Genomic DNA, 13,171 nt, shown 5'->3' with positions numbered 1-13,171 from the left:
CGACGTTAAAACTGCCACACTGCGTCTTATACAAGCTTGAACCCCCCCATTTCTCCAGGTCTACATACATGTACAGTGTACTCGATTCATAATCGCATGCTTTAGCCTGAACTTGCATGTAGCCAAGCTCAGGGGTCAACAGCTGTTCTCATTCGTCCATCTACATGTATGCAGTCTTTCGCCTGCACGGACGTACACACACACACACACACACACACACTCTAATCCATCAATGCCGTAGCTCGATCCAGAGAGTGTGGCGTAATCGCCATAGGGCCTCTAAGGTTGTTTCTCCAGCTAATCCTGCTCCATAGGGAACCCTACTACACCCAAATCCCAAACAGCTGCCTTCACTCTCTGCACTCAGGATGCTCGGAGCTTCTCCTTCTGTCTCCACAGTCAGGAAGCGAATGAAGGACACAGGTTTAGAGCCATGAGGCCATGCTTAAGGAATTCTTGATGGAGGAATCAGGAGTAACTCAGACCGCTGGGGCTGACAGTGGTTATAAAGAGACAATGATGAATCCGTTGTAAAAATAAACAAAACCTGAAAAGAAAACTATCAGTGTTAGTCTGTAAACTCCACATTTGTAAGCCAACCGTGTGTCCGATGAAATAAATGTGGCGGGTTTAAGTGTGCAAAGTGTTACAATATATTCCCCCTGGAATTGAGTTTTAGGGGATAATTCACCTTTGACCCTCATGTCATTCCAAACTTGTACGACTTTCATCTTTCTATAGAACACAAAATATATTTTGAAAAATGTTGGTAACAAAACAACATCGGTCACCGCTAACTTCCATTGCATAGACACAAAACAACAAAGTCTTTTCTCATCTTCATTTGTGCTCCACAGAAATAAAAGAGTTATATACATGTTTTACCTGAAATTGGGTGAACAAATGATGACAGGATTTTTATTTTTGGGTGAACTATTTTGCTAGGATTAAAAACAAATCACTTTTGACGTCAGCTGGTTAGAAGACATTGCAAAAATGGCTCAAGTGAGAGATTTACTAAAACAGATCTACATACATTTACATTCATGCAATTGGCTGTTGCTTTTATACAAAGCAGACACATTTATACAAAGTCAAGGCACATTTGAAAATGTTTTCCATAAACTTTAAAAGCCAAATTTGGGCTTCTACCGTAATGCTTAACCAATTCAGTTCAAGGAACACCTTAAACTGTCTAAAGCAAGAACATAAGCAAACATTACTGCGCATGTGTGCTTTTGTGGCCTAAACTTAATTTCCTGTACACATCCGCAAAGAATAGATTCCCTGTAGATTATTTCTGATAACAAGCAAAATAAACATCAAGTAAATTTGTTATCAAGCAAGTTAAAAGTATGTCTGGCCAGTATAATTTGGGTTACTAGTATATTGTTACTTTCCTATCGTACCCTTTCAAAATAATTTATCATCAAATGAACATACAATAAAATAAAAAAATACAAATATTTGTATTTAATACAGTTATTATACAATAATATATGAATATAAATCAAATATAAGAAGCTACAGTATATTATTAGCCTTGCCAGATTGATCAACAAACACAGACCGGAAGTTAACTTCGGGCCAGGCATGTGTCCGATAAAACTATATATTGTAACAATACATTTCCACATATGTACACTTGCGTTTGCAAAATCTAAATTCTGCACTTCAAACATACAAAAGCCAAGTAAACATCAACAGATACTTCAAAAGGGATTAAGGACCCCCTCGACGTGTGAAGTTTGATCAAACGGCGAGATCAAGTAACAGTCCTACAGTGCGACGTGAACATTTCAGACAGGGGTCATTGCCGAAACAGCTCTCAGCAGAAAATCCCTCTCCACAGTCCTGCGCATCACACCAGAGCAACACAACATCGCCACAGCATGTCAACAGCTTCCTCCCCATAAAATATTCATTTGCAATAGAATGTTTTCCATTAACCAGTACGGTTGCTCTGTCATTCAGAGCTGCTCCTAATGGACTATGCAAATGTCTGCTCTTGTACAGTTTTACTACTATGGGGACTCAAATCTGCTGTGGAAAACAGAAGATGAGAATAAACCTGGAGGTATTAGGAGTGACGTCGTCGCAGCTGCAGGGATGTAATGACGACTTTGTCCGTTAAGATAATGCTAGCAGAGGGTCGTCTACAGTTGCAGACAGGACGCGCGCTGAGGACGCAGCGCAACATTAAACTGGGAATGAGGTTTTATGTATGAGAAGCAATTACCGGTTTGTGGGGGTGAGCTTGTGGATCTTTTTTCTTTATTGGAAGGAATAAAACAGAAAGACTGAAAAATGTAATCGCTCAGGAAAAGGCTTTTTCATGGCTGAATAAAGCAATAAAATAATTTCAGGGCTCATCGATTTTTCGCAATCCATACGTGCGATTCTTTTTATGTTACTTTTGTCAAAATAAGAGCGATTTGAAAACGAAAAATCTGCTTTAAGAGAAGAGCAGACATAACAAACCGACTGACAAAAAAAAACACCTTCACATCTCTTTTGGTAAACAACCCATCAGTCTCATTTTGTTTTTGAAAAACAGTCCAAATAAAATGTTGCTCTCATGAGCACCTGAGCAACAGATGGTGGGCTGATTGAAAAACCTCTGCAGCAATCTCGATAGTTCAGGAAAACAAGACATATAAGGGCTTCCTGCCTCTAGCGGGTTGGAGGTGATTATCTGTTATTAGCTTTTTATTGTCGTAGAGAAGATGGCACCCAACATCCGTAATAAACACAGGGTTATCGGGAGTATAACCCAGCGGTGAGGTTTGGGCATCAGAGGGCAGGTGGTCCTTCTAACTGTGGTCCGCTTTATAGTAACGACACAAAGCAGCCAGTCACCTCCGACATGGACTCATGTTGTTGTTGCTATATTTCAGACTCGGATAGGAAGCAGGGCCACAGTAAATACCAGCGCCATAATCTTGATAAGAAGAAAATAATTATTTAAATGAATTGACATATTACATAACATACGTGAGGCCATGTTATGTTATGAAACTGTAAATATTGATTTCATGGTCATTTTTTATATCAGCAATTTACATTTCGCCCTAGGCAAAGCAAGCTGGTAGCAAAACGTTTGACCCTGGAAATAACACACAGTGTGCAATTTTTAATCACACCAATAAAGTCAATGGATTAATGAATTCTTTATTTAATTTGACATATCTGTGTGGTTTCTGAAAACTGATTGGAGCACAGAAGCCGAAAATTATGGAGAATGACCAGGGTTATTATAGGTGACTAAACCAAAACAATTCAGTTTCTGTTCAAACTTAATGAAAATTGGAAATGTTTCAGCAATTACCTGAAAAAATCTAAACTAAAATTTAAATAAACCTGTGTAGCAATATTAAAACAAATAAATAATAAAATGACTTGAATAAAATAAAATAAAATACACCTGTACTGAAATTATAAATAAAATAATAAAATAACAAAACCGTAAAGGTTTTGTTATTACAAAAATTGTTAAAAATGAAACCACAATTAACATAAAAACTGAAAAATATTCAATGAAACAAGAAAAAAACAGCCCAACTTTACAGGTAACGTTGTAAATAAAACCTTTATGGGGCCATTTTGCATTCCGCATTGCAACATTCCCATTTTTTTATAATTCAATCATTGATCGACTGTAAATGTAAACAAATGTAAACACCTCATTGACCAATATAAAAGCCTAAATTCATTTAAAGTGCAAATACAGTTTACTTGCTACCAGGTAAGTTACAAGGAGAGAACTGGCCCTGAAGACTGCAACAGCCACACAATGGCACACATAGCCAACATCATCCACAACCTGACCATCCGTCCCGCTTACGAGGAATTTTCTTCCTAATCCTCGTGCAATTGCTGGCACCTGACCGGCAACTTAGCCAAGATTCCCAGCGCTGGCCAAATGATAGCAAATGTACATGGTAGAAGGGCTGCTAGAATAACGAGTGGAATTCCAAGTGGTGTACAGCTGTGCATTCCCATCCACCCCGCACCCAACAAGCCCGGGACAGTTAGACCTCTGATCCTGCTTAGACGGCTGTGGCACTGCGCAGCAGGCAGCGAGCGTGGCATAACTACAGGATGACCTGTCAACGCCTTCCAAGAGTCCTGGTCGAGCACATCATGCACAGAGTGGCATGACATCACCGCCTAAACCTCTCCAAGTTCAATGAGGCTTGGTTTTCCCAACGTGCTTTTTCGGGATATCACAGAACTGACATTTGACCGGAATGTGAGCCTCCATACTCCATACAAGATATAGAAATTCCAGAAGCGTCCCTCTGCATCCCATAACTTCTACTTATATGTACTCTTATGGCTCGGTGAAGAAGGTTAAATGAAAGGTGCTCAGGAAAACAACGAAAACGTGTCACTTTATGCATTCGACGGTCATGCATGCTGAGAAGACATAATATATACACCCGGTTGTGAAATTGCCCAAGGATAGATGTGAAGTGTTCTGTTCCCATATGCGACTTTACATACACATACAATACTCATGGTTATTTAAAACGTTCCTGGAATGAGTGGGGGGGGGGTGTACACTGAACTATCAGTTAAATGAGCAGAGAAAAAAGATTAATAGGTTTATATTCCTCTGACATGGTGCTCCAGGGCTGTGAGACGGAGATTATAAATAGCTGCTCTTTGGCTCCACGTTCCCTACGTTTCAAACATCCCAGTTTGGTAGCGTGATCACTGTGTGCAAGGACTTTAGTGCCACAAAAAAGCACAACATGCGTGAATAAGGGCTATATAGATTAAAAGGACTGTCACTTGAGTCAGCATTTAACATACATTTATGCATTTGGATAAAGATCTAAAGCGACGTTCACGATACATATTTTATCAGTGCTTGCGTTTCCTTCCACCGATTGTGTTGTGTATTGACCTTATTTTTGGCGTAAATGTGGGCTTAGAGCTGTTTGTGTTTAGACTTCCGGTGAGGCACTATAGCTAACGACAGTCGTATTGAATGTCGCGCACCGTATGATCTGCATCCATTATTCATTATTTTTGTCCTTTCTCCTAGAGAATTTGCCTACTTGACTACAATAACGAATAAACTACTACTAACAATTATTAATAAACGTTCAAAGGCAGGAGTTGACAGGGAGAGTGACACTAAATGTAAAATGATAATGATAAACTATACTAAATGATAAAACTAAATAGTGCCATAATAATATTAGCAGCGGTTAAAATTGAGCTGTTAGCTTGTTTATATGTATTTAGCAGTTAAAAGCTTCATAGGCTTATGCAAACCTACCTGCCATAGGATCGCAGCTGCATGACTAACAGTTACAGGACTTCTTGTCATTATATTACATTATCATTCATTTGGTAGACGCTTTTATCCAAAGCACATTTAACATTTGTCAACACGCTAAACAGTAGGCTACTTCTAGCTTTTACCGGGCCATTTTACTGGGAGGATTTAAGCTCAAGCAAGCATTAATGAACAAAGTAAAATATAGTCTTTTTTAACAGACATTAAAACAGACACTTATTGGTTAGTATGTTTTTTAGTTGCATTTAGAAAGTTGTGATGGATACTCCAGCTCGGTGGGGACATGCGATACAAGAGCAACCAGACGTCTCTATTCTTCTGTTATTAGTTATAAGGATCCAGGTATGTTTTGACTGGTATTCAAATCTGCTTTTAAAAACACAAATTCTCGGTCCTTCCTGTACAAATTACGACTGACTTTCCGACTGTGCATGTAACGTCACTGGTACGTCCGTGTTTTTAGGGTTGCGCATCGAAGACATGTCAACTCCGAGAGAAAATGTGAAGTAATTGAATAAAACCTCACAAGAAACAGTATATCAGGCCACTTCATCCTCCCACTGTGTAGCACATTGAGGATGCGAAAAATATTCATCAGAGCTGATGTAAAAGCGTTTTGAGCGTGCTCCCTTGGCAACACACTTTTATCCATTGCCGGCTACTTATACAGAAATCTTAACACAAAAAGGAAGTACGTCACATTGTTGACTTCCACGTTCCAAAAAAAGTGGAAAACACCACAAGACTGATTCCCCTGCATCTTCTTTACATTTTCAATGTTGAGTGCTGAACTATCCCATTAACAGTCACTGTCCCAAGACACTACACAAAATATATTAAACCATCACTAAAAAAAGAAATCTTTTATACTTCAGAAAAAAGCCATTCCATTGCTTTGCTTACAGAATCCATCATTGCTGTCATTTCCAAGTACCAGGGTACTCCATTTACATTTGCACAGTTGGCGGACGCTTTTGGCAACATTTTTGCACTCCGTGTGTTTCCTGGGAGCTGAAGCCATGGCCTTGACCAGCGGCCACCTTTACCAGTTTAGAAACATGAATTAGCGGTCTGCATTTGTGTATTGTGCATTAAGCATTCCTGCAACTCCAACAGAAGAAAAATCAATAACAAACAAACAAAAACATGGGTTAAATTCCCAGGGAATGCATGAACTTTGTTAAAGGTGTAGTTTTGTGACGGATCTATTGACAGATATGCAATATAATATACATTAACTATGTGTTTAGAGCTGTCTAAAGACCTTACATAATGAAGCGTTATGATACCTTAGAATGCGCTATTTCTATCCACATACACCGCAGGTTTTCTATTATATGGAATTCGCCATGTTGTTTCTACAGTAGCCCTAAACGGAGAAAGTGCTCTACAGTGTGCATTTCTTAAATACAAATCTCCTTAAGCAAAGAAGTGAAAACGTGACGTCATCTTTGTCCTGTGAGAGCCACCGTTGAGCTTCGAAAGGAAGGGCGGAGTGAACCGTTGGTTGTAATTCACAATCTCACAGCTAGAGGCCGCTAAATTTCATTTTTTGTAACCATAATTTGATTAGGTAAAACTAATTCACATGAATACTGATCATCAGGTCTTAGAGTCACCATGACCGTGTAATGCGGTTTCCCTGGACAGCAGGCATTTAACTCTTGAACAGAGTCTATTAGTTGCCCTGTGGAGCTGAAGGCCGGCATCCCATGGCATTCCACCTGACCCCTGGCCATAACCTTGATTCTCCAGCATGCTTTTTAAGTCCTTTCACAGAGTCCTGCAGACAATAAAACAGCCAGTAACAAACCCTGAAACCTTAAGCTCTGAGTGTCTGACAAAGCAATCCGGTCCCCGGGGATGTATTTGGCGCACACTGAGAGCATTGGTCCATCAGGTTTGTTAGTGACTCTGAGAGATTTCCACAAAGAGAAAACCGGCATTAATACCCAAAGTCCAGATAGATGCATGGCAGTGTCTAACAACATCCCTCCAGCACTTTAATGGAAGAAAGCCTGATGAATTTAGAGGCATAGCCAGTCAGGAGAACACAGAATCAATTGAAAGAGAAAGAACTGTTGCTTGCTGGGGGATAAGTAGTATAAAAAATACAATTCTGTACTTATTTGGTAGAATATCTGAACAGTTTTTTCTCTAAAAATTGGAACTGAACAGGATACAGACAGACCTTAAAGTCATATTTTGACGTCCTAGTCATCATTACATTTGGTCACATGCAGGAACCAATATTATATTTTGTGACAAATTTGGGATTAGTATAAAAACAACTGACCAACGATTTGATATGATTTGAGGGATAATAACTATTTAAACCATCTTGTACAATCTACATTTTATATTTACCACTCTTTCTTTAATGTTTGACTTGGTGCCTGGAGATTTACTTACGTTTTAATTTATTCATTTAGCAGACACTTTTATCCAAAGCATCTGAAACAACAGAGAAACATTTAAAGGGATAGTTCACCCAAAAGTTCTGTCATCATTTACTCACAATCTTGTCATTTCGAACTTGTATGAAACTTGTTGTTCTGCAGAACACAAAAGAAGATATTTTGAAGAATGGCAATCGATTCACTTGTATTATATAGACAAAAAACCAATCCAAGTAAATGGGTAAAGTCCTTATTCAGTTTAAAATAACACGTAACAAGGGTGAGTAAATCACGACAGACTTTCAATTTTGGGTAACACTTACTCCCTGTTTACAGGACAACACAAAGCACCAGGCTAAAGAATTTCTTATTCTCCACGTTCCTCTCTTCCTTTTGCTCACATACACAGATACAGTCGAGTGACCTTCTGGTTTCCTTTATTCCATTCACAACTCTTACAGAAGGTTGTAAGTAGACTCTGCCTTGGTGAGATTCCTTTTGAGCAAATGGCCGCTGAAATTTCTCTCTAACACACACACAAAGGCTACGCCAGGACTGGGGACAGACCCCAACCTGGCTTTGATCAATAGAGTACCAATTTGGTCTGGCATGAAGGCGTGTCCTAGACCGTGGCATCTGAACTTGAGGTTGAGTCCCCGAAGCGTGTAGTTTCCATTTTCCGTCTTGCAAAGGATGGAAAGGGGTAGAGATACAGGGGAGGGAGGTATGTGTGGCGGCTGATGAGCAAGAAACTGTTAATGTTGTGAATCACGGTGCCTATTTTAACTCTATCAATTTAGAGAGGGGTGTGACTCAGCTCTAAGCAACACATCATAATATTTAGCGGCAATGTGGTTCTTCTGAGTGAATGCCCTATTACGACTTCACAATCGGTTAGTATTTTGACACTTGAAACAGCCGGTGCACACCTGAGTGCATCATCATTTTTTTGTGACCAAACAACGTATACGTGCTCAGGTTTTCGTTCACTGTTCAAACAAAAGACATTGTGCAAAAGTAGCAAAACAAGTAGCAAAAAAGTTTCAGACGGACTACTTTTCTCACATTTAAACTGGAAGACACACAATTCAAACAAGACTGTCATCATCGGCTCTTGTCCCCAATACACTCGAAAATCTCCAGCATTAAAGCGACAGCCCAGGACGCCATTAAGGAAAAGTGATCGAGTGAATTAGCCGAGCAAAGTGCATGGAGATGGCCGTCAATCTTTCAAAGCGAGCTGAAACATACCCCTGCTGGATTTGCAGTATATTACAATTCCTTGAAAAGAAAATGGGCTTTTCAAAGCAAGCACCGGAGAGTTCGTTATAAAGATGCCAAGAGCCAGACCCGTCATGCACAAAAAGGGACGCCGAATTAAACACCATGTCTCAATTTTAATTCAAAACCGTAAAAAATTCCAACCTCATTACTATACGGTGAAATCTAGATTGGAAATTATCATTCGTGAGGATGTAAGTGACATAACAGCTCCCCGGCAGGATGGGCGAGCGGCCAGGTTGCGACTGAAACAATTACATATGCACACACACAGTCAAAGTGCTTCACTATAACTCCCACCGGCACGGCTTCATATCCCCCGCTGTGCATAAAGATTATCCTAAGGAAAAGTGTACTGTCAGGTCCGACTGGCCACCCATCGAGCGCCGGCTCTCTACAGTAATAAGGGACTGTTGTCTGTAGAAAGATGCTTATAAAAAGCACAACACTTCTGCCAGGACATCACACAGAGGAAGTTAATACCTGTCTAGACTTTTACAGACGGAGAGGCTACAGAACGAAGAGCAGGTGCATTAGCGAAGAGAGAATGAAGGTCATGAGAGGTCGGCACACCTATGAGCAAAACTTCTAGAAACCACACATGCCAAACTACTTCATTATTTTTCAAAAGTGACAGTTTTATCATTAAACGCATGCACTACTACAAACTTACAAACAGCTACAGATGAAAAGGGTCAAACACAGTATGTTCTTCCTAAATCAAAGATGCCAGCTCGACACCCTGTGGGAGGTTACGGTTTAAAAACATCTTGTAAGCTTAGTGAAACCTTGAACAGTTTGGTACAAATGGCACAATGTTCAGATCAGAAGATATAAAACTATTTCATATTATAAAGGCCAGAGATTACGTTCTTACCTTTCTGTCACCAAGGCAACTCTTAAGGATGTCTGATATCAGCTACTGACCCCTTGTTTCCAAAACTGAAAAGTCACCAGAAGATCCTTTATGTTGGAATTTAGTTGAATAAACTATACTCTAAAAAAAACAATCTTTTTCTCAGTGTCATCTAAATAAAAGTTGCATAGCTGACAATGATAGATATGACTCAAGAACAGTTTCTTATTCTGGAAAATAACCAAACCATCTCAAGAGAATTTATACTGAGATATGTGGAAAGCTAGTTTGAAGCTATAGCATATAACAGTACTTAGGGTCACTAATAAAACAATGAGATCATTATAGTTATAATATTCAGAGAATTAGCAACACAAAAAGCTACTAATACGTATATGCCATTGAAGGTGACAAAATGGTTTAAGATAATCATCTAAATAAATGCATATGAAAAGCTGGGCAACAACTTCACAATCTTGCATTTGCTAAGATGAACAAACAATAAACAATTGTGTTACACCATTTATTATTCCGGATTCATTTTGATTTCAGCATTTACATTTCTTTTTTTAATCAAATTGTAATGAACGTTAGATCATGAACAACTGTATTAGCATTGACATTAAAAGATTAATAAATGCTGAAAAACGATATTGCTTATTTTTATTTTGTTTATTATGTTGTTTCTTACCAAACAGTGAGCAAAAAGAAAATATGCTTTCAATTAGGATCACAGTATTATATGTAAAGACAGACATACATTGTATTTTTTCAATTATGTCTTAGTTAAAAATATAAATTATTTTAATATCTGTTCATATTAAAAGTATATAAAAGTTTTTTTCTGAAATAAATTCTATTCTATTTTATTCACGATAAATGCAACTAGTTAATAAAAGCTAAAGATTTTACCTGCTTCGAAAAGTTCACAATCAAAACAACTTAATTTAGCTCAAATGAATGAATAATCTTTATTAAATTATTATTCTATCACTATTGATGTCTTTAAAGTCATGCACAAGAAAGCTGAGATCATATCATTGGCCATACTACAGAAAGCTAAAGAAGGTGCTAAATGCCACTAAAGGAATTCCTGATTCTGTTCGAAACCGCATGGTCAGTTTGCAGAAACTGACCCGGCGAGGGTACGAAGAATTTTCACAAGGGTATTAAATCAAGCCTCGTCCAACATCTGTGACGGATTTCTGTGGCAACAAGATTCCAACTTTATGGGCGTCTTTCATCATTTCAAAGACTGGCATTACATGCAACTTGATCTCAGTTATGCAGTTACCTTCATGCTGCGACGCAAACGATAAGGCACAAATCGCAGGCTCCATCTGAGTACGCTCGAAAAAAATGCAACCGCAGAATAAGATCTCATGAAAACCCCCACGTGGGAAAGATTCATCCTACTGACCTCGGTCAACTGATCCACAGCAACATGGAGGTTTTTATTTCTCATGAAGACTAAAGCACAATAAATCAAGAGAATGAGAATTAAATCTTAAAATGGACAGATGTGAGCAGGTGAGCAGCATATAAACCGAATGCTGAACTAAAGAATATTATGATCATCACGAGCCATGCAAGAGAGCATGTCCAGCTGTTCAGAATCACAAACCAGTTTAACCAGAGGGGTAAACTAAAAAATGATATGAGCTTTGCTGCTTAATGAAATTAATAATTGAAAGCGGCAATACATAAAGTTTGCTTCTCTATGGCCATCTCTGTTTATAAAATAACATTTTCACTACCATTGCAATTTTTCCTTCTATGGTAGTCAATGGTGGCCAAGAACTGTTTGGTTACAAGCTGTCTTCCTAATATATTTCTCTAATTCATACAGATTTCAGTCAATGAAGTTTGGGTGTTTGGGTAAACTTTAATAATTGCTTTTTGTTAACTTTAAAGAGTAACTTTTACGATGTCCTTAAAATAAGATTTATGCCGTGTGTGAATGCAATTTGCAAAGTTGTAAAGCCGAAAGTGAACGAATCACAAAGTTATTGGCTTTGAAAAAAAGGAGTCCACTCTGAAACACACGAACAAGTCGACTGTCGTTCTAATTTGCGTCGCTCCGTGTCATGCCGGCCTACGTTCCATTCGCGACACTGCACGCAATAGACCGATCACTGCAGACTAGATCATCTGTCCAATCAGATCAAAGTGGGCTGACAGAAAGGAATCGCCGAACGAATCATTTGAGGGTCAATCAAGTGTCAATCAAGAAAAGAGTTTTTACACAGTGTCTGTACGTGAAGTTGAGGTTGGACACTCCCATACACCAAAGTAGGACCGTAAAAAAAATCACAAAATAAATTCAAACTATTTGTAAGTGGCTTTTGATAACTAAATGACTAAATGTAAATTTAGAAGAAGCTACAGGTTGCACCTTTAATTATTAAACACATTTTTGCTTTTTTTGCTTTCACATTAATGTTAACAACTTAACATTAGAAACTTCACATGAAAATGTTCATGGGGCAACAACCAATAATAAAGCTAAAAAATCACTGTACCGTTACAGTTTATCAACCAATGCTACAACCGACCAATCAGAATGGAGAATTTCAGAGTACAGTGTAATTATAGGTTGTCGTTATCGGATACAATAAAGCAGCTAGCAGCTGTACTACAATCAATAAGTTCGTTAAAATCTGGACGCCTCCGAGCATCTGAAAAACAAACAGAATGCAGATGCTGTTAACCAACAGCATCCTTATGGACTAATAAATATATCTTAACGTCTCTTTGAATTACAGAAGATGACAAGAGAGTTTGATAAACCGACCTCGGCTTGTCATAACTCTTTAACAAACAAACACACTCGCAAAGATAAAGCTGCAAAGACACAAAAGAAAAAACACATCAGCAGACATCTGACAGCAAACCTTTACGTTCATAAATGATGTGCAAGATGTGGAAAATACGACCCTTCCCCCAGGTCACCTTGACGCGCGACCATAAAGACGCAACACATTTAATGAGACCATAAAAGGAACTGTGATCTGCCCAGCGTTGATAATAATAGACTTACAGTGGCATCATCAACATAGCTATGACCCGCAACTCGCCAATCAATCCTTCAAGCCCGTCCGCGGTTAGACATGAGGGTTGACCTGCTGCTTGAGGTAATGCAGCCTGCTGACGCTGGGTGGCCTCAATTCCAGACCTATTTAGGAGCAGCCGGATTTAATTAACCAATGCGACCCATAAAAGCGTCAGGGTACATACTGAAGGCTAAGACACGGTCGGCTAAGACCAGAGATGACCGCACTGCAGCATGCTTGAATAAATACTGTAACTAATGATATAGGAGAT

The 13,171-nt window shown here is 38.8% G+C and overlaps 1 protein-coding gene across 4 annotated transcripts in view; it reads right to left on the bottom strand.

Annotated features, from left to right (window-relative positions):
* tspan9a (tetraspanin 9a) overlaps nt 1–13,171 on the bottom strand; it is a gene marked incomplete at its 5' end in the record, with an annotated part of 149,350 nt that overhangs the window by 114,496 nt on the left and 21,683 nt on the right. The gene's annotated exons all lie outside the window — the stretch shown is intronic.

This window comes from Barbatula barbatula (genome assembly GCF_947034865.1).
Source record: "Barbatula barbatula genome assembly, chromosome: 10".
NCBI lineage: Eukaryota > Metazoa > Chordata > Actinopteri > Cypriniformes > Nemacheilidae > Barbatula > Barbatula barbatula.
The sequence above is the reverse complement of the archived record's forward strand: the minus strand, read 5'-3'. Positions and strand labels throughout refer to the sequence as shown.